The sequence below is a fragment of the Pogona vitticeps genome, chromosome 4, assembly GCF_051106095.1.
Source record: "Pogona vitticeps strain Pit_001003342236 chromosome 4, PviZW2.1, whole genome shotgun sequence".
NCBI classification, from domain to species: domain Eukaryota; kingdom Metazoa; phylum Chordata; class Lepidosauria; order Squamata; family Agamidae; genus Pogona; species Pogona vitticeps.
This window is the reverse complement of record NC_135786.1, coordinates 107688532-107712979: the sequence shown is the minus strand read 5'-3', so window position 1 is coordinate 107712979 and position 24448 is coordinate 107688532. Positions and strand designations below refer to the sequence as shown.

The 24448-nt window shown below is 40.0% G+C and overlaps 1 long non-coding RNA gene across 1 annotated transcript in view; it reads right to left on the bottom strand.

Annotated features, from left to right (window-relative positions):
• The window catches only part of LOC144588842 (uncharacterized), a 54279-nt gene extending 30307 nt beyond the window's left edge, over positions 1 to 23972 (bottom strand). The window contains exon 1 of the long non-coding RNA XR_013544576.1: positions 23526 to 23972. This is a non-coding gene — a long non-coding RNA (uncharacterized LOC144588842). The remainder of the gene's footprint in view (positions 1 to 23525) is intronic.
• Positions 23973 to 24448: the final 476 nt, after the last annotated feature.

Genomic DNA, 24448 nt, shown 5'->3' with positions numbered 1-24448 from the left:
ATGCAAGGAGTCTTGTTTGCCTATCAGTGTCAAAGGTATCTTAAAAATCAAAAGGCTGGGCTTGTTTTTTGAATGGATATGGGCCAGGACTAAGAGTCACTTCTTTTCTTTGGAAAATCACTCTGATCCTGTAGTGTAGTAGGTAGGTCAGAACTGAAGAACATCTCCTTCAAAAATAAATAAATAAATAAATAAATAAATAAATAAATAAATAAATAAATAAATAAATAAATAAATAAATAAATAAATACATACATACATACATACATACATACATACATACATACATACATACATACATACATACATACATACATACATACACACACAGGGAGGGGAAGAAAGCAGGGGGAGATCAGAAATAAAGGACAAGATAAGAAATCTGTGCCATCTCAGTTTTGTCATATCCTACCTGGGTTTAAACAGTTGGATCCTGGTGGCAAGATAAGTGATTGAATTGCTGTTTTCAGATGAACACAACCACACAGTATCGCCAACCACCAGAGTGTGTTGCAGGAAATGTGTGTGAGTCATTCTGAATATATAGGCTAGTAAAATCTCTGGACAAGAAAATCAAGTATTTTGTGATGTTTGTGCTGCCTAATACCTAGGGGAATATCTTACTATGTTGAGATGGCCATGGAGCCATAGGTTGGGAGCTCAGTTCTCCACTCTGCCTCCTGGGAGAACAGCCAGCCTATGTAGTCTTGGGCAAGTTGCATGTTCCATGAGAAAGGTCACTCTAAATTGGAACAAACTTGTCAGCACATTATTATTATTTTTTTTAAAAGTGTAAAGGTGTAGTTATCTCCTTGGCAGAACTTAGCCTTGCAGCCTCTACTCCAGATCTTACTGTTGCAGCCAAACAGGAGGAGGGAATTTTGCATCTTCCCCTCAGTAGCTGTGTTCCTTTCTCTCAGGTTTTCACAGATGTAGCCACCAACTCCTCCTTTACAGGTTAATATGGTGAGAGAAAAGAGTTGCAATGGGACCATCAGGAAGGCAGAATCCACCTCTGTCCCAGCTAAGTTGTCTCAAGATTTCAGAGGGAATGTACTTTCCCCATGCACATATCTCCCATAATAGCCCAGTCCTTTGATGCCTCACACAACCACCCATACAATATAGTGGACTAAGTCAGTCCACAGGCAATAACAGCAATGGAATATAAAGTCCTTGACAACACTTGACTGGTAATACTGTATAAAATAGTACTGTATCTAACGCCTGTCAGTAATTAGTCAACAGCATACAATACAGTATTGTTTAATAGTAGACATGGTCAGCAGCCTGTGACCTGGTCGATGTCCAAATAAGGATATACAAATCAGTGCTGGCTCCAGCATTTGCTCTTTTTATGCCTTTCCAACCTGATCCTTTTCTGGATAAATGACAGTATTTACATGTTTCCAAATCTTTATTTATAAAAAAAAGTACCTTCCTTTAAATAAGGAAGCTATGAGCTGGTGGGGAACTGGAGAGTTGCAAAGTTTCTGGAACATGGTAGACTGAAGGAATTCTACTTTTGCCCATGGCACACTTCTACCAGTTGTGAAAAGACCGGCAGACAGTGAAATTTGTACCATTACAAAGAAGGAAAAGTGCACAGCTAAAGGAGAGGAAAAACAGACCCTAAAATCCTAATTCTGACATAAAAAAGGAATGTCCATACAAAAGAAATGTAGCCATTCATTTACAGCCAGACACACTCTCAGTCTTAGTAGCAAACTGTTAAACTGTGAGGGCGACTACATGGTCAATTATCACAGAGCTGCTCTGCTTATAACATGGGTGAAACTGATTTTTTTTTAAAAAAAATTGTCTGCATGATGTATAAAGCTGTTTTGAATTGGTCCAGCCTATTTAAAGCCAAACTGGCTTTTTTTTCCTGCCTCCAGAGGACTGCAACTTCTTTGTGATGGGAGGATTGGATCAGGCTTTTTCCCCTCAAGACATTGTTGTAAAGATGGGGGTGGGTGGGCACTATCTGCAGTGCCAGCATTCCCCCCTCTCCACGAAGCTTTTCTTATAGAAAAATAACATGGAAAAGGTACTTCATCGTCTCAGAATACAGAACATCAAAAGTCTGAACAGTAATTTTGCAAAATACATTATTATTCACAACTGTCAGAATAATTCCATTGGGATCACCACTTTCATTCATCATTTACTACCTTCCCTTACTTTCAAGCAATATATGCATGAATGGTCCCTAGTGACATATAGTTTTAAGCCAATTTAAACTAGTTTATGTCAGCAGAAATCACTAATTCCCACCTGTGTTTCTTGAAAGAAAGGGAAGATAGTAACTGATGAGTGGTGGGAAGGAGGTGATCCCAAATTGAATCATTCTGAGTTGTGAATCATGATGTATTTTGCAAAATTACTGTTTTGATTTTTGAAGTTCTGTATTCTGAGATTATGAAGTATCTTTTCCACATTATTTTTCTTGGTCTATAGAAAGTTTTTCAGAAATATAGTAGTGTGAATATACCCGTGAAGATTCTCAGTCATCCAGATGAGGTTATCTGTAAGTTGAGTCATGGCAACTGTAGTAATGTGAAGTTTGAGCTGGGAGAATCCCCAGAGAGGATACGTGGCTGAGAGCCAGAGACGTTCTACCTGACTTGTCTGCAAATAACGTCTGGTACATTTGTGCTGGCACATACTCACTTTCTGAATCCTCCTGAACCACATAGGGGGGCACTTCCAACTCTTCTCCCCACCTCCCAGCACCCTGGCATTCAGCTAAAACATCCACCAACCCCTCCTGTAACTCTTTCCTGGCTGCACATTTAAGAATCCTAACCCACCTGGGAGATTTTTGAGACAGTTTCAGTTAGGGTTTCAGCTGCTTCACCCAAACCCTCTGGTAAACTCTAACTGCACTGCATGCTGTCACCTACACATCCTCCCCACCTCCTTTCACTCTTGCTCTGAGGTACAGGACTCCTCTAAGCTGCAACATTAAAGGATCAGCAAAGGCAGGACCAGGAAAGATGGAAGGAATGGGGCTGGGGCTGTAGACTAGAATGCAACTTGCATCACAACCAACATGAATGGTGAATTTCTGAATCAATCTGAAGCCCCTGTGAAGGTACTGCATGTCATTTCAGATGTAATACAAACTGTATCAGATTGCAGCAAATCATTCTGATTTGGTTGTCCAGTGTAGCCACACCTAAGTTAGACAAGAAGGAAAAAAAGAAGATTCAAGAACTTGAATCCTAGCTATCAACAACAGCACAAGTCTTTCACTTTACCCTACACCAATGTGTAATGTCTGGTGGAAATATATAGTGCATGGTGACCTCTGCAGCCTCCTTTGTGCCTCAGTGGTTGGAAGGGAGATCTTTGGTTTTATTGCAGGAGTTCAGCTCTCACTCTCCTTCTCCTTTGACATCCTGAGCAGAGTATTTTCCCATTTCCATTTTCTCAAATTAAATCATTGTGTATTGTTAATTAAAAACCTTTTAATTCCATCGAAGGAGGGTTAAATGTTCCATCCTGTGGGCAGCAAATGGCTCTTTGCTATGTCCAATAGTCACTCCAGAATCACACAAGTATTTGGTCTATTTTTGCATATTTTCTTCTGAAGACAACACACATCCATATTCAACAATATCTGTCTACAAGCAAGGCATTTGATCGGTGAAGACTTCAAGTGTGACCTCATGTTTGAGTGGCCTGAGATCACCTGGATGATCCTGGAGTTCTCATCCAGAAAAATAACTTTTCCAGGTGATGGTGTGAGTGTGTGGCACAAAAGACCTATGCTATGGGGTCTTGTGGTTTGTAGCATGCTCTGCTGACTCACCCCTAACTCTGATTCTAGAAGTAAACCAGCTTGTCAGTGAGAGGTGGGTCTTCAAACAACACAGACAACGGTTTAACATAAATATGTTGCATGTGTTGATTCATGGCAAAAAACAATTTATAGAACTGGCTGAACTGAGGTTGTTTTCTTTTCCTAGAACTGCATCGTTTCAGGTAGACAGTGTGAAAAACACCCTGCAAGAAGGAATTTATTTTAGGGATAAGTCTAGGCTGAATCCTTTGCCCTGGCAACTAAATTTTCTACACAGATGGAAACTGTTGGTGTTATACTGGAAGGACAAGACAGGCACTTCTCACACATAAAACTGCAATCTGAAATGGTACATTCTGTTATATGTTCACCATTTGATTCTCTGATCCCATTGAGACTAAAGCAAGTACACTTAAATTCCACCAGATTGTGCCCAATGACATCCATATACTGTAATGAGATGGCCCACTTCCCAGAGACACCATAGTTTGGCCAAAATATTACATCCTACAGGAAATAAACCATGACATGGATTTTGCTCTGTGAAACCACTATGAAATCCAGTTGAGCTTTGGTGCATGGGGTTTTTTTTTGTTTGTTTGTTTGTTTCAATCTGGAGTTTTTGTTTTGGAATCGCATGAGGAAAATAGGAAATAATTTTGAGCTACATTATGTAACAACAAACTTCATGTACTGAAGGCAGTCACAGGGGAATGGTTTATCTTGGCATCTGGCAAATGTTTACATCTGGATTAGCAAGGTAAAACCATGAAGTTGCAAACAGGAAGCATTTTATCCCAGGCAGATTAAAGATTATCCTTTGACTCATTTTTTTTTGTTATATTCAAGACAACGTGATCAAATGTGCTTTCCAGATCCAGAAGCAACACAAGTGCAACACCTTCTGAATTAGACTAGCTGACCAAAAGCAACCACGTTGGCACAGTCCAAAGTTCTTTTTCCAGCCAGCTTTTTTTCTCTTGCTGGCGACATTACATTTCTCTCTGCCACATGTTCACACTACAGGAATTAGAGTCTCAGCTCTCTCTTGCTTGCAAAGCGTTTTCTGATTTAGGGCACCATCCTAACTAATGGCTGATGACTGGTTGAACTAATGCCAAGCTGGCTGAGCCTGTGTTGAACCCAAACTACTTCCACCTTAGGAAGGCTGAAAATAAATTATGTCTACCCTGCCATAGCCTTACTTTGTGCTGCTATAGCGTCTGAGGGTCTGGGATGAGATGGCTTTGGATCTAGCATTTACTCCGCTCCTTTTCTCTCCCCTCTGTGATTTTCAACATCTTAGAGCTGGAACCCTGAGATCAGTCAGCACAAGAAGGTGGTTGAACAACAAACATAATTGTGCCACCACAAGAGGCTTCATACACATTCCAAACCCACTACTGCCATCATATCATTGAGTCTGGATTGCACTGACTCTGAAGCAGCCATCAGTTGTTGTTGTTTAGTCATTTAGTTGTGTCCAACTCTTAGTCACCCCATGGCCCAGAGCACACCAGGCCCTCCTGTCTTCCACTGCCTCCCAGAGTTGGGTCAAATTCATGTTGGTAGCTTCGATGACACTGTCCTACTCACTGTGAAAACCATAATTTTCAAGCACTGCCAGGTCATATACAGAAAAAGTGGCCAATTAACAGCACTTCCAATAAATGTATATATTTTGCTGATGCAAATGGATAAAGGAAGGACCAAAGTAGACACAATTCCACTTCCAAAATTCTATGAATTGTTTTTTCATAAGTAGTAAAATAGCAATGCCCCGCCACATCTGTATTCAATACAGATTTAAATGTAGTTGAGGGCAAAACTCTGACCTCCCCCCAACCACCCCACATGGCCTTTGGATTTAACTCTTCATTCATATTGCAGTACCTACTTTTTAAACTTTGGATGATCTGCTGAAATGACTTGTGTGTCCTGTCTAGTTTGACATTCAGAGGAAAAAGAAGGCAGGATGTGATAATTTACAGAGAGCCACTTTATACGATGCTCTTCAAAGTGATTAAGAGAACCCCACTAGGCTTCTACAGCTTATGAAGGACCTGAGGAAGTAGCTGAGTGATAATAACTCTTTTCACCATTTGGCCTATGTCACAACCATAATAATCTAAGATTTATTAGATTAGCAAGCACTAGAAACAGGTAGTGGTCATATACTGTAGCTCTCCCAAGCGAGAGAGAGAGACCTTGTCCCGTATGTAATAGAATTTACGTAAACCCAAGAGGTACACTGGCTCTGATAAAGGCATACTGAAATTTACTGAATAATTGCAGTATTTCTTTATGAGAGGTGCTATGCCTCCAGATACTTACTGCTGAGGATGCTATTGCATGCAAACCTGCCTGCAGGCTTCCCATAGACACCTGTTTAGCCTTTGAGAGAACAGGTTGATGGACTAGAGAAGCCTTTGGTCTCATCCAGCAGGGCCCTTCTTGGGTTCATATACATTATAATATTGATGTTTGCTATTGTTAAATGCCGTCATGTTGCTTCCCACTTATCAGAAGATTATGAATGCCTGATTTTAGGTTTTTGTTTGTTTGTTTGTTTGTTTGTTTCAGTTGTATTTTATGGTTTTACACTTTTGAAAATGAGTTGTATATACGTCAATAGTGTTGATAGATATCTTTATTGACAAGCTCAATGGATGGATAGTTCAGTGGTTTTCACAGTCTCTGTGAAACCAGAGACTGGGAGTTCAACTGGGAAGAGCCAGACTGTGTGGCCTTGGGCAAACTGCACAGTCTCAGGATGACTCCAGGAGAAGGGAAGGGAAAACCACTTCTGAATACTCCCTGCCCTAGAAAACCCTGGAAAGGTTCACTTGATAGCATTCAATTATTATTTATTATTACTTTTATTGACAAGATGGGGAACTATTTATGTGGGTGGCATAATTAGTTACCAGTCAATGAATGTTTCTCTCTGGTCAATCTGATTCCAAAACCTACACGGAGCCTCATGGCGCAGTGGTTAAACTGCTGTACCGCAGCCAAAACTTTGCTCACGACCTGGGGTTCAATCCCAGGTAGCGGCTCAAAGTTGACTCAGCCTTCTATCCTTCCGAGGTTGGTAAACTGAGTACCCAGCTCACTGGGGGGGGGGGGCAATGTGTAGCCTGCATAATTAACTTTTAAACCGCCCAGAGATTGCTTGAAGTGCTATGGGATGGTATATAAGCAGCACACTTAGCTTTTTTTTTTCTTTCTTTACATTACCATAATGGGAGAATAAGCTTCTCTGGGATGCCTTTCTGTCTTGGTAGCATTGGAAAAAAAAAGATGAGTGTCTGATTTCAATTGCCAAAACTAGAGCAAAGTCTGTTAAGAGCAAGAAGAGCTGACATTTATACTCTGCAGCCAGAGAACCCCACTCCCCAAAGAGAATAGCAGTATCTATTCTGTATTGTTTAGACAGATATGCATACGACTTTCCAAGATATGTGTGCGTGCATGCGTGTGTGTGTGTGTGTGTGTGTGTGTGTGTTTCCCATTGCAGTGAATTACACATCCAGGCCCATTTTTGCGAACATGAAAACTAGAAACTTTTTGCTTGCTTTTAATGGTGGGTATTCTCAAGTTCTGAACAACAGCCTCAACACACCCAGCAGTAACCCAGAAGCAAATCAGTATTATTAACTGCCATCTAGAACTTGGGAAAGTTACTTTTTTTCATTACAATACCTAGAATCCCCCAACATACATGGTGAGTAGCAATGCTGCTGAGAGATCCTGAGAGTGGTAGCTTATAGTCTAGCATTTCTAAACTCTCCTTTCATGCTGCACAATTTTCAGTGCCACTGTGCTATATATGACACAGTCATTTTCTAAACAAATGCTATTTGATATATTTACTGAGTTATTCATTATTTCAATTTTCTATACTGCCCCATTAGTACGAACAGCGGGTGGTCCACAACCCAACAAAGGCATCATTACCACTCACACAATAAAAACCACAGTACGTAATTTTTACAATGAAAACCCTGTCATTAGCTGAAACATTACCTGCATTTAACATAGAATTAAACAAATTTAAAACAAATTTGAGCATCTCAGGTGGGTAGTTCAAACATTAGTAAAAGTAAAAGGCAGTGTTATATAATTCCTTTCCCACCTTTTATTATTACTAGAATGTGCCTTTTCCTCTCCTCCAGGGAGAGGCCAAGTGTTCTCTGATGATGCAAATATTAATTGATAGCCAACAATGAAACACAGTCAGCACCCAAGCAGTTAAACCTCCTTACAACAACAGACTGCTTTTTGTGCTAAAGGTGTATCTCAATAAAAATGTGTTTGGTGCCAGCAGAGGAAAAACAGAGAGGAAACCAACCTCACTCGCTTAGATTAGTTATTGCAATGTTTCAAACTTCATTCCAAAATAGTCATGTGCCATTGCAGACCCAGCTCAGAAATGGCACTTATGGGTCTCCAAAGATATAGAGTTCACTGAACATACTGTATATCTGCATAAAATGGCACATTCTGAAGTGTGGCCATATTAAAAATGTCAGCACAGATCTGGGTCCCTGGGGAATAGCGTTGGACTCCATGGTCCCATGACTGCACACACCTCCGGATAGCAGTATCTTTAAAAGATACCCCCAAACCACCTATCACACATGGACAAGTCCATGCACACTATCAAAACAAAAGGCTCATTATAATCCTGCAGTCAGCTGAGAAGGTCAACAAAGTAAGGAACTGATTTGATATTATAATTCATTAAGTTTAGCATATAATACATTTTGTAGTATTTAAGATGCCACAAGACTCTTTGCTATTGCTGTTGCAACAGCCTAACACAGCAACCCCTCTCGAAATCACCAAAAGCTGTTCAACATAGGAAGCGACACTGATCCAAAACAAAGAACAATGGGTACAAGAGCTCAGAGTAGAATACAAAGTTCATGGGGGCATGAGATCAGCCTCTGATCCAGGGTGACACATGGTTATAATCACAGGTTTGTTAGGCAATTATGTTGCTATTCGTCCAGTGAATTCATTTGAACACAGTCGCTAATCTATTTAAGCATCAATGGACTGGAGCACAAGAGGACAGGGAGTCATATTCCTAAGGGAAATCTTGTTCTTGTTGTCATCCTTTTTAATAGTTTGCATGTGATTACTGCCCTTCACCAAACAATCCTTATTTACCCTCAACGGTCTGAAGCGTTCTTCTCTTTTTGCCAGAAATGTTGGATCCTTCTTTCTGATCAAAATACAATCTATCTCAAAAAGTCACTCAGAGTAATAACAAATTCATTGTATTTGTTTTGTTTTTAATCAAGGCACAAGAAACTATTCTAGTTGAAATGTTTTGCTCGCGCTCTCCAGAGTGTGAGGGCCTTCTTGGGGTATGGACTGGGGAAGCAGAAACAGCAGAATTGCTTCTCCTAGTGCCTGAGGCAACTGCCTCACTTTATGCCTCACAAGTCTGGCCCTGCTTAATCTACAGTGGTGGTCTGCAACTTTGGGTCACTCAGGTGTTCTTGGACTTCAGTTCCCAGAAGCCTTCACCACCAGCTGTGCTGGCTGAGGTTTCTGAGAGTTGCAGTTCAAGAACACCTGGATTACCCAAGGTTGGGAATCACTGCTCTAGAAAACTGTAAAGAAACAGTATATAACTCACCTTCCTTCCACATGTCCTGCCACTTTGTGTGGGATTATGCTCCTGGGAGCCAAATGGAAAGAAGATTCACTAGGGTGGCTTAACCTCTGTTTTTCAGCAGTGACAAGACATGACAGCACATCAAAATTGTGACTAGAAGTCCATTGGGAGCCTGATAACACTAGGAAACACCAGGAAAAAGAGTGATATTAAGGGGCATCTCTGTGTGCCTCCATCCTCACAATTCATACTGTAATTGAGGGTGAGGAATTTGGCAAATGATAACAGCACCACAAAACACTTGAAGGCAGACAACACAGGAATCCTTTCTATAGCCTAAAGGGCTACAATTTGCCTGCTCTTCCTGCCAGAGCCTCCTCATGTCCCAGCAAGGGACTGTGCTGAAAATTTAACTTTGAAAATGCATGGGAAGTGCTGAACCCTGAAGAGCGACATGTGCAGATCCAAGAGCTCTCAGAAGACATTTCTTTGACAATCATTTTGAGATTCTATTATCATCCTAGAAATAGAATGCCAACCATCATAATGTCCCAGAACACCAGTCAGAGGACATTGTAGAGGAAGCGAAAGGGTGGCCAACACACTGCTATTGTCGCCATTTGCAAATAAATAAATAAATAAATAAATAAATAAATAAATAAATAAATAAATAGATAGATAGATAGATAGATAGATAGATAGATAGATAGATAGATAGATAGATAGATAGATAGATAGATAGATAGATAGACAGACAGACAGACAGACAGACAGACAGACAGACAGACATCCTTAGGCAGGGGGAGAGAAGAAAATTATGCTACCATCACCACTAATAGCAAGCCCCACTTTTGAGAAACTTTTAGAGAATTTCTCCTTCCTCTGGAGAAATTCAGTGAAGTTACAGCCCCAGTTTCTCTCTTTAGAACAGGAAAGAACATTTCAAAAGGTCATTTGTTCACAGTTATAATTAATAAATATACAACACTATATAGTATAGCAGCACGATGATATAAAAGTCCACAATATAGGAGAATAAGAGCACTCAAAGTACAGGAATCACATAATTGGCTCTTATAGGAGCAACTCATGAAACAGGAGTACAGAGATAAAACAAGCAGCACTCATTTTAAAAAGTCACATAATTGTTTCCTTCATTCATATTACATACAGTAGCTACATGTCTTTCCATATTGTTCCATGCTGGAAATGGTGGAAAGGGGGGGTGGAATCATTGACCCAATTGGCCTTCTCCATTTAGAAGTTAAGAGCCTCACTTGTTGTTAAGAGGCTTCAGTGGATGTGGATAAGCATTCACCGAAGATAGAAAAACAGAACCTATAATTATCCATAATTCTAAAAGAGTGACTAACACTTCCCAGAATAATCATGCTTCATCTGATTATCTGGAAATTAACTTCTGTGAAGCAAGGAGCTCACTGGTGCGGGAGGAGATGAGGTGAAAGAAATGGAGCCATTCAACCCCTGCTATTTAGGGACACATCTGTTTTTTTCTTTGTCCAATGTATTAAAATGTTTTGCTGTGATCAACTCAGTTAAACATCATCCGTGAACACATGGTTGACGTCAGCAGAGCAGGGTGGATGCCAAGATGGCACTACCGCTTCACGAGTCCAGGATCAGGCAGTTAGACAATAAAGGAAAGCACAAAGCAGCTGTCTGGGATGCAAATGCAGATGTAAAAATGGGGGGGGGGAACAGCCTGAACCTAGAATATATAATCAAATACAGTGCGTAAGGAGCAGTTCAGGCGCTCATTGTGGCAGTCTCCCCACATAGGGATGACTCCAGAGAGAGTTCAAACATTCAGGCCATTGCTTTGCTCCATATCAGCTGTCCAGTTGTAGTAATCTTTATCTTCATGAAGGGAAAATCCTTCCTAAAACTAATGGGTCATAACTGCCCATGCATTATCAAGCCACCTCAGAATGTATTCTTGAAGGTTTTCTTTCTAACATTTTGCCAGTCTCTGTGGCCGGCATCTTGAGAGGACAGGAGGTAGAACTCTGTCTGTGTTCTAGTGTAGTGTGTAGGATAGTTGAGTATTTGTAGCTATGCATCTCCTGAAAATCTCTTTTTCAGGAGATTGGATGATTATGGTGATCAGGGTGTTTTTTGTTACAGGTGTATTGTTGTGATAAGAGGGAAGATTATTTGTCACTGTGATTGAGGGTGTCCTTAGCTAGTCTTTTGTGTGCAGTGATCAGCTACAAATACTCAGCTACAAATACACAGCTACAAATACTCAACTATGCTACACACTACACCAAAACAAAGACAGAGGTCTACTCCTGTCCTCTGAAGGTCCTGGCCACAGAGACTGGCGAAATGTTAGGAAGAAAAATGTCCAGAACACAGCCAAACAGTCCAAAAAACCTACAACAACCACCACCTCAGATTGTTTTGTATGGTAACAGAGATAGCTCATAGTTTGTTGGAAAAATCTAGTCACAATTCCTGATGCAGAAATTGCACATATTGCAGCTAGACTCACAGAAAAAAGAAAGCCTGGAAAGAAGTTAAAGTAATGTTTAAAATGTTTAAGCTCATGTTTAAAGAAGATGACATCATTATCCCTGCTAATAATACTAATAATAAAGGTCTAAGACTCCCACCCTATAAGTCTAGGGTCTACAACATCATCCGTAAGTACCTCTGAATGCAGCATAGCAATATAGATGTGTTCTGCTTCAGTCAAAACCTCAGAAGCCCTTTGGTGCAAAAAGGGGAATCAGCTCAATAATAAAAAAATTCTGCCTGAAGCAGATAGGCAAAGCATGCATGCACATATTGTGTATACATGCACTCTCAGTGTGTATGGTATCCAACAATATATAACAACAATATCTATTTGGCACGTGAAGAGAAAATCCCACAGATGCCTCTGATAGCAAAAACACAAAATATATCGATTTGCTGCTTTTTCCCAACCTCTCAGATCAGCTGCCTGATTTTCATTCATTCATCCATTCATTCTAAAAAGTTGCTTACAACCCTCATGGTATAAATTGTCTAAAGATGGCTTCCTGAGCTTGAAATTAATATAATATTTGAACAACCAATCCAGACAGAAAAACAATGATTAATTTTTTAAAAAAAACCGCTATGTACATATGCCTAGTAAAAGAAAAAACTTCAATAAATATTTAGACAGAAGTATCTAAGAACACGTTCCACAGCCCAGAAGAATCTATCTGAAAAGAACAACCAAGTGTGTCTTCAGAGCTCTTCAGTGACAAGGCCTGATGCACCCAATCACAATGTCAAAACAAAACAGAAAGGATTATATTTTTAGTCTGTCTAATTTCAAGTCTAAGCTTCTTAGTATGAAAAGTCTACAAGACTTCTTGTTTTGTCTTCTGCATTCTCCCATCGTTAGAGTCAGACCTGCCTCGGCAGCTTTTTCACTTGTATAATACAAGTGTAAATCCCTTGAATTGTAGGATACTCGACACTGGCGATTTATTGCAGAGTTTTACACAGATAAAATAGAATTAAAAACCAGCACCCACATGACACAAAGCTAAGTGGTTAGCCCACCACAGGAGTGAAAACTGCCTCTGTCTTTTGTGAAAAACTTGTCATCCAGATGACACCTATTTCACCCACAGGAACCAGCAGGGAGCTGCTTGGAAAAGCTGAAGATCACAGCGTGTGTTTGTGTTCTGTGATGTCAAGTTGGACCGAATAGAGCATTCAAGGTAAGCAAAGTAGGTGTTCAAGGAGCGGTTTGTTTGTTAGTTTTAAATTTTTTATTATATAAATCATGACAATCCATCATGTTACAAGTAATAAATACAAGGCTCAACATAGTAATCTATCATCTTACTTATGAAATTTAACTGTTGGCCACCTGATATTCCCCACATTTCACAAAGTCACATTTACACCATTCCCCGTTTCATCTTAGAGAAATATCAACCAACAATCCAAATGCCCCAAATTGTTTTCTGAGCCACGTGTCTCCATGTTTATTTTACTGGCATATTTTAATAAAGGCTTCCAGCTTTCGTTGAATTGGCTACGCCTTATTTCTCCTCTATATAATCTAATTATGAAGATAATCTATAGAGGTGTTGTTTTTTCCAGTTCCACCCCCCCCCCAGAGAGTTTATATGGTCAAGTAAGGATTCAAACCCTATTCTCCAGAGTCCTAGTCTGCCATTCTATCCACTACACCACACTGAGAATCCCTGCAGATCACAGCAGCTCTAAGCAAGTTTTCCATGTTGTGTAGCTATATTCTCAGTTATCAACAGAGGCATCCTATATCGAGATCCTGTCTAGTCAAGTGGTTAATCTTTTCACATTGTGCTATACAGAAGTAACTGGTTATAACTAACATAAGCAACTGTAATTAGTTATATCTGGGAAACAATTAGCTATTGGTTAGGTATACCAAGTAACATCTAGTTTTAAAGTTGTTGGTTTTTAAGGTATATCTGTGTGTAGTAAGTACTGCTTAATTATGTTCTAAAATATGGTTTAAGGATTTTTAAATACAATTTAACAGGAATTTTTCAGATTCTGTGCCATTCTCTTATGATTTCTAAGTGGCAAAGGAAGTATTTTCGTATTCCATTGTAATCATCTTTTATGTTTTTACAAATATTTCTAAAGTACAATATCATAATTTGGCACTAAATGGAATCCGAAAGTATTTTCTGGCCTGTTGGTGAGGAGGCCACAAAGTTTTATGAAATGTGTAAGATACCAAATTACTTACACAATCTGAGCAATAATCATATAATGATAACAGCAACTTGACTGATGAGAGACCTTTGAAAACATAACATTTGGAACTCTGCTGACACTACAAAGAAAGCCCAGCTCTGTGTATGACTAAACAAACTGGATGAAGCCATAGTATGGTAAGTGGGGCTTCCTCTTTAGAGCAGAAATAGAGGTTACAGAAAGTCCAGCATTAAAAGAGGAAAAAATCGAAAGAACAGATTGTACGTCAGTGTCATGGCATGAGTTTTACTCACAACCCAGAATATGCAAATAGGATTGTTTGTTTTCTGACCAGACTTCAAGACTTAATCACAGGATTCCTTTGAAGTTTGATTTCTCAAACATGAAAGACTGCCCCAGCCATGTATCTCCAACACTGACCACAACATCTGTTTCTGCCCTCTGTAAACAAAGACTGAGAAGGTGGTCTATACGAAAGCGGAAAGGAAGGAAGCATGTTTCTGCATTATAGTTACGATGTTCTGCCCACAAAAATAGAAGTACTGGATTTGGAATGACTGCTTTTTAGAAAGGAATTGCAATCAGCTCGAAAAGATGAAAATTGATTGCTTTATTTATTAATTCGGACACAGGTACTTGTTGAACAAATGTGTCCTTACCTATGTTTCAATTTTTAAAAAATCTAAAATTTGTAACAATTTTGTGAAGTGACTGTGTTTATGAGAGTTTTCAAGGTTTTATTGCTCTGTGTATTTTGAAATTGCACTATTTTATAGGATGGGCATGTGTCCATAGGTCTTTGCAGCCCTAGCCCCATGAGACTCCCTGTTTTCTCTCTCTCTTTTTTTAAAAACCAAAAAAAATCATGAATTGCCACTTCTGGAACACTTCAGTACAGTAACTTCCTGCACTGGTTAGCAGCTTTAATTAACTTAAATTTTATATAAACTTACCTTAAGTAAAACAGACAAATGCTTTGAGTCCAGAATAGACCAGCTAAATTTAAGGGGTAATCGGACAAGCATCTAGCTTAATATTTGGTTCATTTTTAGTGCAGTTTGAGTAGTCCTATTTTCTAGTGCCCACAGTTGCTTTAAGCAAGAGTGGTGCACCTTGCATATTTTGCAAGCTGTTCCACTTCTTTCTGGCATAGCACTAGGGCTGCAGTTTCTTTGGTACAATTGAGTGCATTCCTGATTATCCTGTGTTGCTGGAGCTTTCAGCAGCATTCTCTTTGGTAACAATACAGTGGATTGTGACAATAGAAAGAATGGCAGAGAAACCTTTTCCTCTACTATCCTCTTTTTCCAGTTTGTAAATATTCTCCAAAGTAGTACAGCACTATTTTAGATATAAAGCAATATCCATGCTAGGTTGATGTACAGCTATAGTGCTATGCCACTTATTTTAAAAATGGAAGTTGCCACAGCCCATGAAATGAGACAGCCACAGCAAAAGGTGGAAAAAGGAGTGGGGGCAGGGGAATCAATAATAGAAAGGGGGAGAAATTGGAGCAAGCTGAAGTGCTGTTAGGGTCCTTCTAATGAGAGAAGAAACACCTCTCATGTGAATGGAAGGATTGCTCAAATGTGAGATAAAATCGATCCTATCAAATACACTTTGTGTATGTATGTATGTATGTATGTATGTATGTATGTATGTATGTAGGTAGGTAGGTAGGTAGGTAGGTAGGTAGGTAGGTAGGTAGGTAGGTAGGTAGGTATGCATTTTATAGTATTTAAAATGAAAGAAAGAAAGAAAGAAAGAAAGAAAGAAAGAAAGAAAGAAAGAAAGAAAGAAAGAAAGAAAGAAAGAAAGAAAGAAAGAAAGAAAGAAAGAAAAAGAGAGGCTTTTAAGCGCAACTTGGATTACTCTGAATTCCTCTATATATTTGCATCCTTAATATCCAATGACATTTGTGTGATTTCTTAAATCGCACAAATTTCCCTGGGTACTGAGTGGCCACTCAGACCACATGCATCCTTCAGACACTTCCTGTGTGACTCTAAAGCCAGCAGAATATAGTCTCCTTTTGCCTCAGGCCCAGCTATTCCTTGGCATTCAAATTGCTCAGAGAAGGCTGTGGAAAGAATTCTCCTCCAATCCCCAGAAATCCCACTACCAAAACTCCTATTTTGCTACTGCTGCTAGCATCTGTGTCCATGATTTATATCCATGGTATTTCTGCTCTTTTCCCTAGTTGAGTCTGGGTGTAGCTTTCAGGGTCAAAATGACTGTACACCACAAATTAAATCATTCCAAACTTGCCCTGTTTTCTCTGGGACCTAACTGCAGCTAACTTAACCTACAGCCAACCTAGTGACACAAATCAACTATCTGTCTAAGGGGGGCACTATATTTGTCTCCTGTATGTTTTCCCCTACTTTTTGCAGTACCATAATACAGAAGATTTGAAGTTGTTATAATAAAACAATCACATACATGAATCACCATAAATTCTTATGAGGCCACGTGCTAAATCCCCATTTTTCTCACTCCTCTTCAGAGCTTGGAACATTAACCTCTGAAAATTAATCTGACAGTGTTAAGCATTAGAAATTGGGAGTCAGATTCATTGATACAATTGCTGGAATCCTATTGCTTAGCATAAGGAGACACACAAAAGTAGGCCCATTGAATCAGTGGGAATTTGTTATGTCAACTCCTTTGCAAGTTCCATTGATTCAGATAGGTCTACTCTAATTCTGACTTACTACGTGAAGAAACAGGAATTCTGTCTGTTTATTTGTTGAATAACAACATCCAGGGTGTTTCCAACAATCAAAAAAAGGGTTTTGGATATAGAGGGGCAAACTCTGCACAGCGCTGCCCAAAGAGTCTGCTCTCCACTCCATTTTCAGTTGCCCCTCAGCTATGGCTGTAGACCGAGCTATCTTTATCACTTAGAACAGCCACAAGAACGATGGGCATTTACCCTTGCCAGATGCAATATAGTACCATCGAGCATAGCGCAGGGCAGGTACAAGGGTTTACCAATAGAACTGAGACTTTGCCCATTTGGTCAGGGAGTGGTTGAATCCCTGCAGCACATGCTATTTTACTGTACTCTGTACAAGGATATTCGCCTGTCCCATCTGTGCGCTTTTCTCTCCTCCCATTCCGGATGGGATGATATGAGGAAAATGCAGCATCTTCTAAGTGGCAATATTAAGGAACTTACCCTGTCAACTGCCAGATACGTATATGCCATCATGCAGAGACGTCGTAGCACGGTCTCGCAGAATGAAGAGCCCTAAATATGCTCTTGGCTGGCCCTTCCTACCCATTACCCAGTGAACATTTTAGTTGTATGTTATTGTATTTGTCTGTTTTACTGTACTCAGTATGCCAATAAAGGTTTCTGACTGACTGACTGAATTAGCATTACTAATTCACAAATTAAATTTATTAGTTTTAAAATGAACAACGTAGTTAGCAGGAAATGGCATCTAGGTTGTCACCGGTGTCACCGCTGAGGTCCTCCACATTATTGTTGGCTCCTTTCAAAGAGTTTTTTCTGCTGCTTTGGAATGGCTATGTCTGCATTTTTATTTTAGAGAGACTGCAAACACTATCGTGCAATTATAGGATTTTTAGTCCATTCTGCAAATGGATGGTTATGTTTTTACTAAAAGACAACATTGTCTCCTAAGCAAAAGCCTCCCATTTATATCCAACAAAGTAACTCTATGCAGAACCGATCACTTTTTGACCACTTTGAAACAAATTTCTATAACTGAACACTATAGAAGCTTTTACTGAAAGTACAGTCTTGGCACAAAGATGCACAGCCAGACCCTCCCACAGATTCTGAAGGTCACAATGACCAGTTCCTGTTACTCTGGGACTTCTGATACTGTCTGGCTATAACTTCCAGAAGCTCTGCCCACTCACTGTGCCATTTAGGGCTTCCTGGAGTAATACAGAACGATCTGGTGTGCCAAAGTTAGGAATCCCTTGTATAAAGTTAATTCCCATGAGGAGATGGGAAAGAGGAGTGTGGATACACAGACATAACAACGGTAAGCATTTTAACACATAGAAAATGTATTAGCATTCCTTCTTACGTGGTACTCTTACACTATTAAAGCAATGTTTTTTCTCCCACTTGATGGGAAAAGGGACAAATTTAACATAACCATATTAATTTAACATGTTATTTCCAAGCTCTCCACCTTCTAATCATATTACCATATTTTCAAAGTATTGGGCAATGCCCTCATCCAGCCAAATGGTGAGCACTGCTGTTCATTATTTAATGCCATCATATAATCCATCAAAAACAGTCTGCACCTGAATGAAGGAGACATTGTGACTTTTCCACATACCCTAATTTAACCTTAACAAAGGAACTGCATATCTCAAAGGGATCACAGGTGATATTTACACTGTTGATCATTTGTTAAGAAAAGTCAGTGGTTAAAAATATATTTGTCCCTACTAAGCTGTTTTGTTTCCTGTATTGACAAAAGGTGTAAATCAGCAGAGAATGTCCTGTCCTTTAAATGCAAAATGCTCTCATGGACCTTGTTTCAATTCCCCTTTCTAAAGAAGCAAAAGGAACAAGGCTAGACATTACATAACAATCCGGAACAGTACCCAGAATGCTTAGGAAACAGGCTGTTCCCATTTGCACTCTTGTTTTATTAAGGTTTTTGTTTGTAAAAAAAATAAATAAAACAAAACAGGCCAAATGTCACAAGGCAGTAAAGTTGAGTGGGGGGAAGCAGGGGGTGGGAGACAGAATGAATAACAATCGGCTGCAGAAAGCTATATTATATTTTTATACTTCCTCTAGAACAAACAGGGAAATGGTATTTAATCATAAGGTCCTTATATGGACATACAGTACACATTTTATCTTCTTCTTTGAGGTACTTTGGTGCTATTTTGGGAGGCTTAGAAACCAGCAGGGGTACTTATGTAAACCAGAGGACAATAAAAATGCAGGATGTAAATGGTAGGGAGACCTTTCCATTTATTGTTTGAACAACAAAAGGAGTTCATTATTAGCAGCAGATAGATCCTCTCTCTTATAACATCATATTTACCCCTCAGTCCCCCACTGAGAAAAAGAGACCACCCATTTAACAGCTTTATTTGATCATGTTCTTAAATTTGATTGGAGCAACTGTATACTAAAATAAACTTGGACAGAAGACTTTAAATTATATAAAAGTTCTCAAAGTGACAGAATTATTGGTATATCACAGTAAAAAGATTTTCACAGCAGGAAAGGTTGCATCAAGAGTCATTGCCACAACATTTTTGCGTATGTTAATCAGAACAGAAAATAGAGAGAGCTGGTTTGCATGGAATCACATCTTGCTTGTTTTTCATTATGCCCCAATAACTGAAAGGGCTAGAACCCAGCCAATATGAAGTGTTATTGCCCCAGCGATGTCAGTAGAAGAAGGAAGTATGAACTTAAACCACTCCCGTTAAAATCAAGAGGGCTTCAAAGTTTTTGTCTTTGGTTGGATTGTGAACTTTTTAAGAAAGGAAGCTGGAAATAAAAGATTGGGATTGTTGTGTCTTGTTTTTTAAAAGTCAAGCCCAGAGGGCTCCATGCTAGCAAGTTTTATCCTTTCTACCTTGCCATTGTGAAGGTAATGAATGCATTTTGGATTAGAAGCTAGAAGAGTACATTACCATAGAAACCAAGGCTTAAATTCAGCTTCTGTTCCCAACTAAAGTAGACCCACTGCAACAAATGGGATTTTTTTTTATGTTGACTCAGTTTTCAGCAGTAGATTTAGTGGATCTACCACATGGATTTCAGCACAGGACAATCCTGAGTCTACACAGTTGTATTAGCAACCAAGGAAAGTTTGTTAAATCGTTTTTAAATTCAGGCATTGTTACATGCTGTAGGAAGTTTGAATACAACTGTTTTTCATCTGGTTTGGTGTGTTTAAAAAGAATACAGTAAGGAGCAGAGCTTGGGAAAGTTATTTTTGTGGACTGTAACTCTAAGAATCTCACAGCCATTGGCTGTAGGTTATACCCATAAAGCCAGTTAACACAAGCAATTGACGCAGGATCTGCAGGACGGTATCATACACTACTTTTATCGACCAATAGGAGAACTGCCATACATAGTCAGTTGAGATGCTGCATATAGGATATCTGGTTAAGTGTTCTGCTACCCATTGTACATGACCCTGTATTGTGAAATACAATGAATATTAGCCTCCACCAGCCAGGTACTACAACTGCCCTCAGCCCCAGGTATCGAGGAAGTTGTTAGGGATGGTGTCCATGATCATTCAAAACATCTGGAAGGAATCAAATTGAAGAAGGCCAATATAATTAGACAGAAAGATGGAATAACTGGGGATGATTCAGATATTAGATGGGCATAAGCCCTATTGAAGTGTTAACTTGCAAGTTAAGTAAGTTAAGTTAATTATGCACAAAGCTGAGGGCCTAGCCTCACCTCCTCCATCATCACTTTCTTCATGCAGAAAGCAACAAATGCAAAGAAGAAAGATTTATGTTTGCACTGAGGGCTTCCACACAAGCAAAGGTAAAGGTAAAGGTTCCCCTTGACAATTTTTGTCCAGTCGTGTTCGACTCTAGGGGGTGGTGCTCATCCCCGTTTCCAAGCCATAGAGCCAGCGTTTTGTCCGAAGACAATCTTCCGTGGTCACGTGGCCAGTGCGACTTAGACACGGAACGCTGTTACCTTCCCACCGAGATGGTCCCTATTAATCTACTCGCATTTGCATGCTTTCGAACTGCTAGGTTGGCAGGAGCTGGGACAAGCGACGGGCGCTCACTCCGTCGCGTGGATTCGATCTTACGACTGCTTGGTCTTCTGACCCTGCAGCACAGGCTTCTGCAGTTTAGCTCGCAGCGCCACCACGTCCCTATCCACACAAGCAAGAATGCTGGTAAATTAGGCACAGACTGAGAACCTGTACATTATTAGGCATGACAGGCCATTGGAACATCTACATGGAGAAATAATAAACATACGGCAACAGAACATTTATGATCCATTATGTGAACGTCCAGAACAAATATCTTTAGTAGTTTAAGGCCATCTGAGCTAGTGGCACCTCACCACATTATGTGATGTAAATCCCCTGACGGTTGCATGAAGAATTACAGATATGTGAAGGAAAACAAAGATATGCCAAGAATTTGAAACTGTTTTCAAGACTCTATCAGTCATTGAACTTTGCAGATATAGCACACCCTTAAAAAGTGCCTCCTGCAATTTAAGTCCCTTAAGGTTAGAAATGGATTTGTTTCTCCTGTGGAAAGAAAGCCCAAGAATACAGTCAGCAGAATCAGCCCTACCATTAGGTACAGTGTGGCGGCTGCCTCAAGCAGTAGATTTGGGGTGTCATTTAAGAGCAGCAAATGGTTAGTAATTGGTCCAAATCTCCATGATGATTTGTTGTTAGGTGATGTAAAGTCACCACCAACATAGGTGACTCTATGAATGAGCTCTGTCTGAAATGTTCTGTCCTCAACAGCCCTTCTCAGTTCCTGCAGAATCAAGCCTGTAAGCCTGTGGATTCCTTTAGGGAGTCAGTTCATCTCATATTTTGTCTTCCTTTTTTCCTGCTTCCACTTTTCCCAATATTCCACCTTCCACCTTCCCCAGTCTTTTCCAGAGGATTTTGCCTGCTCATGATGTGCCCAAAGTATGACAATCATAGTATTATCATTTTGCCTCAGGCTTGATTTATGCATGCCTAACTTAAATTGCATTTAGTCTGGGTGGCAAATTGCTCTAACTAGCTAGTGGCAAGTGAGTTTGTTGTTTAGTCGTTTAGTCGTGTCCAACTCTTTGTGACCCCATGGACCAGAAGAGCACTCCAGGCCCTCCTGTCTTCTATTGCCTCCTGGAGTTGGGTCAAATTCATGTTGGTAGCTTTGATGACACTGTCCAACCATCTCATCCTCTGTCGTCCCCTTCTCCTCTTGCCTTCACACTTTCCCAACATCAGGGTCTTTTCCAGGGAGTCTTCTCTTCTCATGAGATGGCCAAAGCATTGGAGCCTCAGCTTCAGGATCTGTCCTTCCAGTGAGCACTTGGGGTTGATTTCTTTCAAAATGGATAGGTTTGTTCTCTTTGCAGTCCAGGGGGCTCTCAAGAGCCTCCTCCAGCACCACAATTCAAAAGCATCAATTATTTGGCGGTCAGCCTTCTTTATGGTCCAGCTCTCAATTCCATGCATCACTACAGGAAAAACCATAGCTTTGACTATTCTGACTTTTGTTGGCAAGTGAGTTAGTTTTTTGTTGGCAAGTGACTTACACACTTTAAATAATGTACCATAAATTACCAGCAGGATATTGGCCACTTACTTTCTTGGTGTTATACTTTTACTGGTTTTACTGCTTCAGTGGGGAGAGGGGGAGAGGAATTTTCTGTCCGAGGTGCTAAAACAATTTGGCTGGTTTTGTAAACTCTGCATTTTGACCTCAGCAATAGCTGTAAAAGCTGGGTGGCATTTGCTCCTCTTCAACTAACAAAAAATGTCTTAAACCAGTTTTGAGCAATAGGTTTGGACACAATTACACTCTGCACAGGATGACATTGTATGGGACGAGGCAGGCAAGAAAGGACATTGGGAGAAAGAGGGGAAAGGTAGTGGCTGCTTCTGAGTTTTTCTTAGAAAGGCATTCCTCGAAATTGTAGGAGTCTCTCACTTTTTAAAAATTTTCTCTTTTTCAGATTAGTCTTTACCCTGATTTTTTTCTTCTTGAACCCACGCCCATCCACTGTGACTTGCTTCCATATGAGTTTACCCTGATGCTCTGGAAGCAATGGATTTAACACCAATCTGTTCTGTGGAACAAAGAGACTGTTCTGCATGACACTTCTAGCAGAACTGTAACAGCATCAACTATACTCCACATTCATTCTCAGCTTCTGTGTCACTAGTCTTACCTCCCTCCCCTTAACTCATGGGTTTATCTGAACCAAAGATAATCAGCTAATGGCAGAATCAAGCAGAGGAGAAAGGACCAGCTATCCTTCAGGGACTGGGATAACATCACTGTGGCCATTTTTGGGGCTTACCTAAATGAGAGAAAAATGTTCTAATCTCCAGCCTGGATCTCTCTTGCAGTGTCCCTCTCTAATTCAGGCTACTCTTGACGTCAATTTCATTTCACTGATAGAAAAGTGGAGATAGAGAAAACTCACAGGAACACACAAACTAGCTAGTGTGTTAATAGCCAATATCTAAGACAATCACAATAAAAGGCTATGCTCCATTCCCTTGGAAATCACTAGGTTTAAGATGTTACAGAACCATGACAGATTCAGAAAATCTTACCTGCATCTTGATCCAAGAGGGTTCCCCGCTGTCTCTGACTGGAATCAAAGTATATTCAAGAACTTACCTCCACAATTAGGCAGGACCAGATTGTCACCTCAAGTGAGGTGCCCAGTGCAAACTTCTGAGTGGCGGTGAATAAATTTCAGGAACAAAATTGCTTGGCCTCTGCAAGTAGAAGTGCTTGGAGCACTCCAGACCTTTTTCCAGCAGCCAAAAGACTGGGTCAGTTGTGAATGGGTTTAGAACTGCACAGGCAGAAGACCCATCTCTGCTGACTATGCAAAAGCATGAGACTACACGTGGCTAATCCAAAGGTTTCACACTGTCTGCCAATCACAAGGGTTGGTGGGGCATACCCTATTTTCTTCTGTGCTGTTCAAAACTTCTGAAATATGAAAACACACAACCAAGATAGCTTACTAAACAATTTTACAGTCTTAGGCTATAGGGTTCCTACTTTAAATCCAAACATGTTAAGCACATGCAGCCAAGTTCTCCAACTAAGCCCTCTAAAAGATGCAGTTATAAGACCTTTGTTGAAGGAATCATCCTTAGACCCTACTGCTTTACATAATCATCAGCCAGTTTTCTGCCTCCCTATGTCAAGTAAGGTCTTAGAAAAAGCATTGGCAGATAGCTCCAGGCTTTCTTGGTGAAGTTGAGAGCTTGACACCCTTCTAATTTGGGTTCAATGCTGGTTGGGGAAGAGAAACAGTTTTGATTACCGTGGTAGACAATCTATGCTGGGAAACAAGAAATGTGTCCATCTTGGTTTTAAATGACATTCATGATAACTTATCAGATCACGGTATCCTTTTGGACTGGTGACCAAATTGCAGACCCATTGCTGGATTTGTTTAGTTGAGATGGACTAAGTATAATGAAGGTGTATTTGGCAAGAGGAGCAGAAAATTTCACACTTCCACTTCTTTTCCTACCTGGAAGTGAATTTTAAAAAAAAATGCTGCCCTTTCACGACACTCAGAC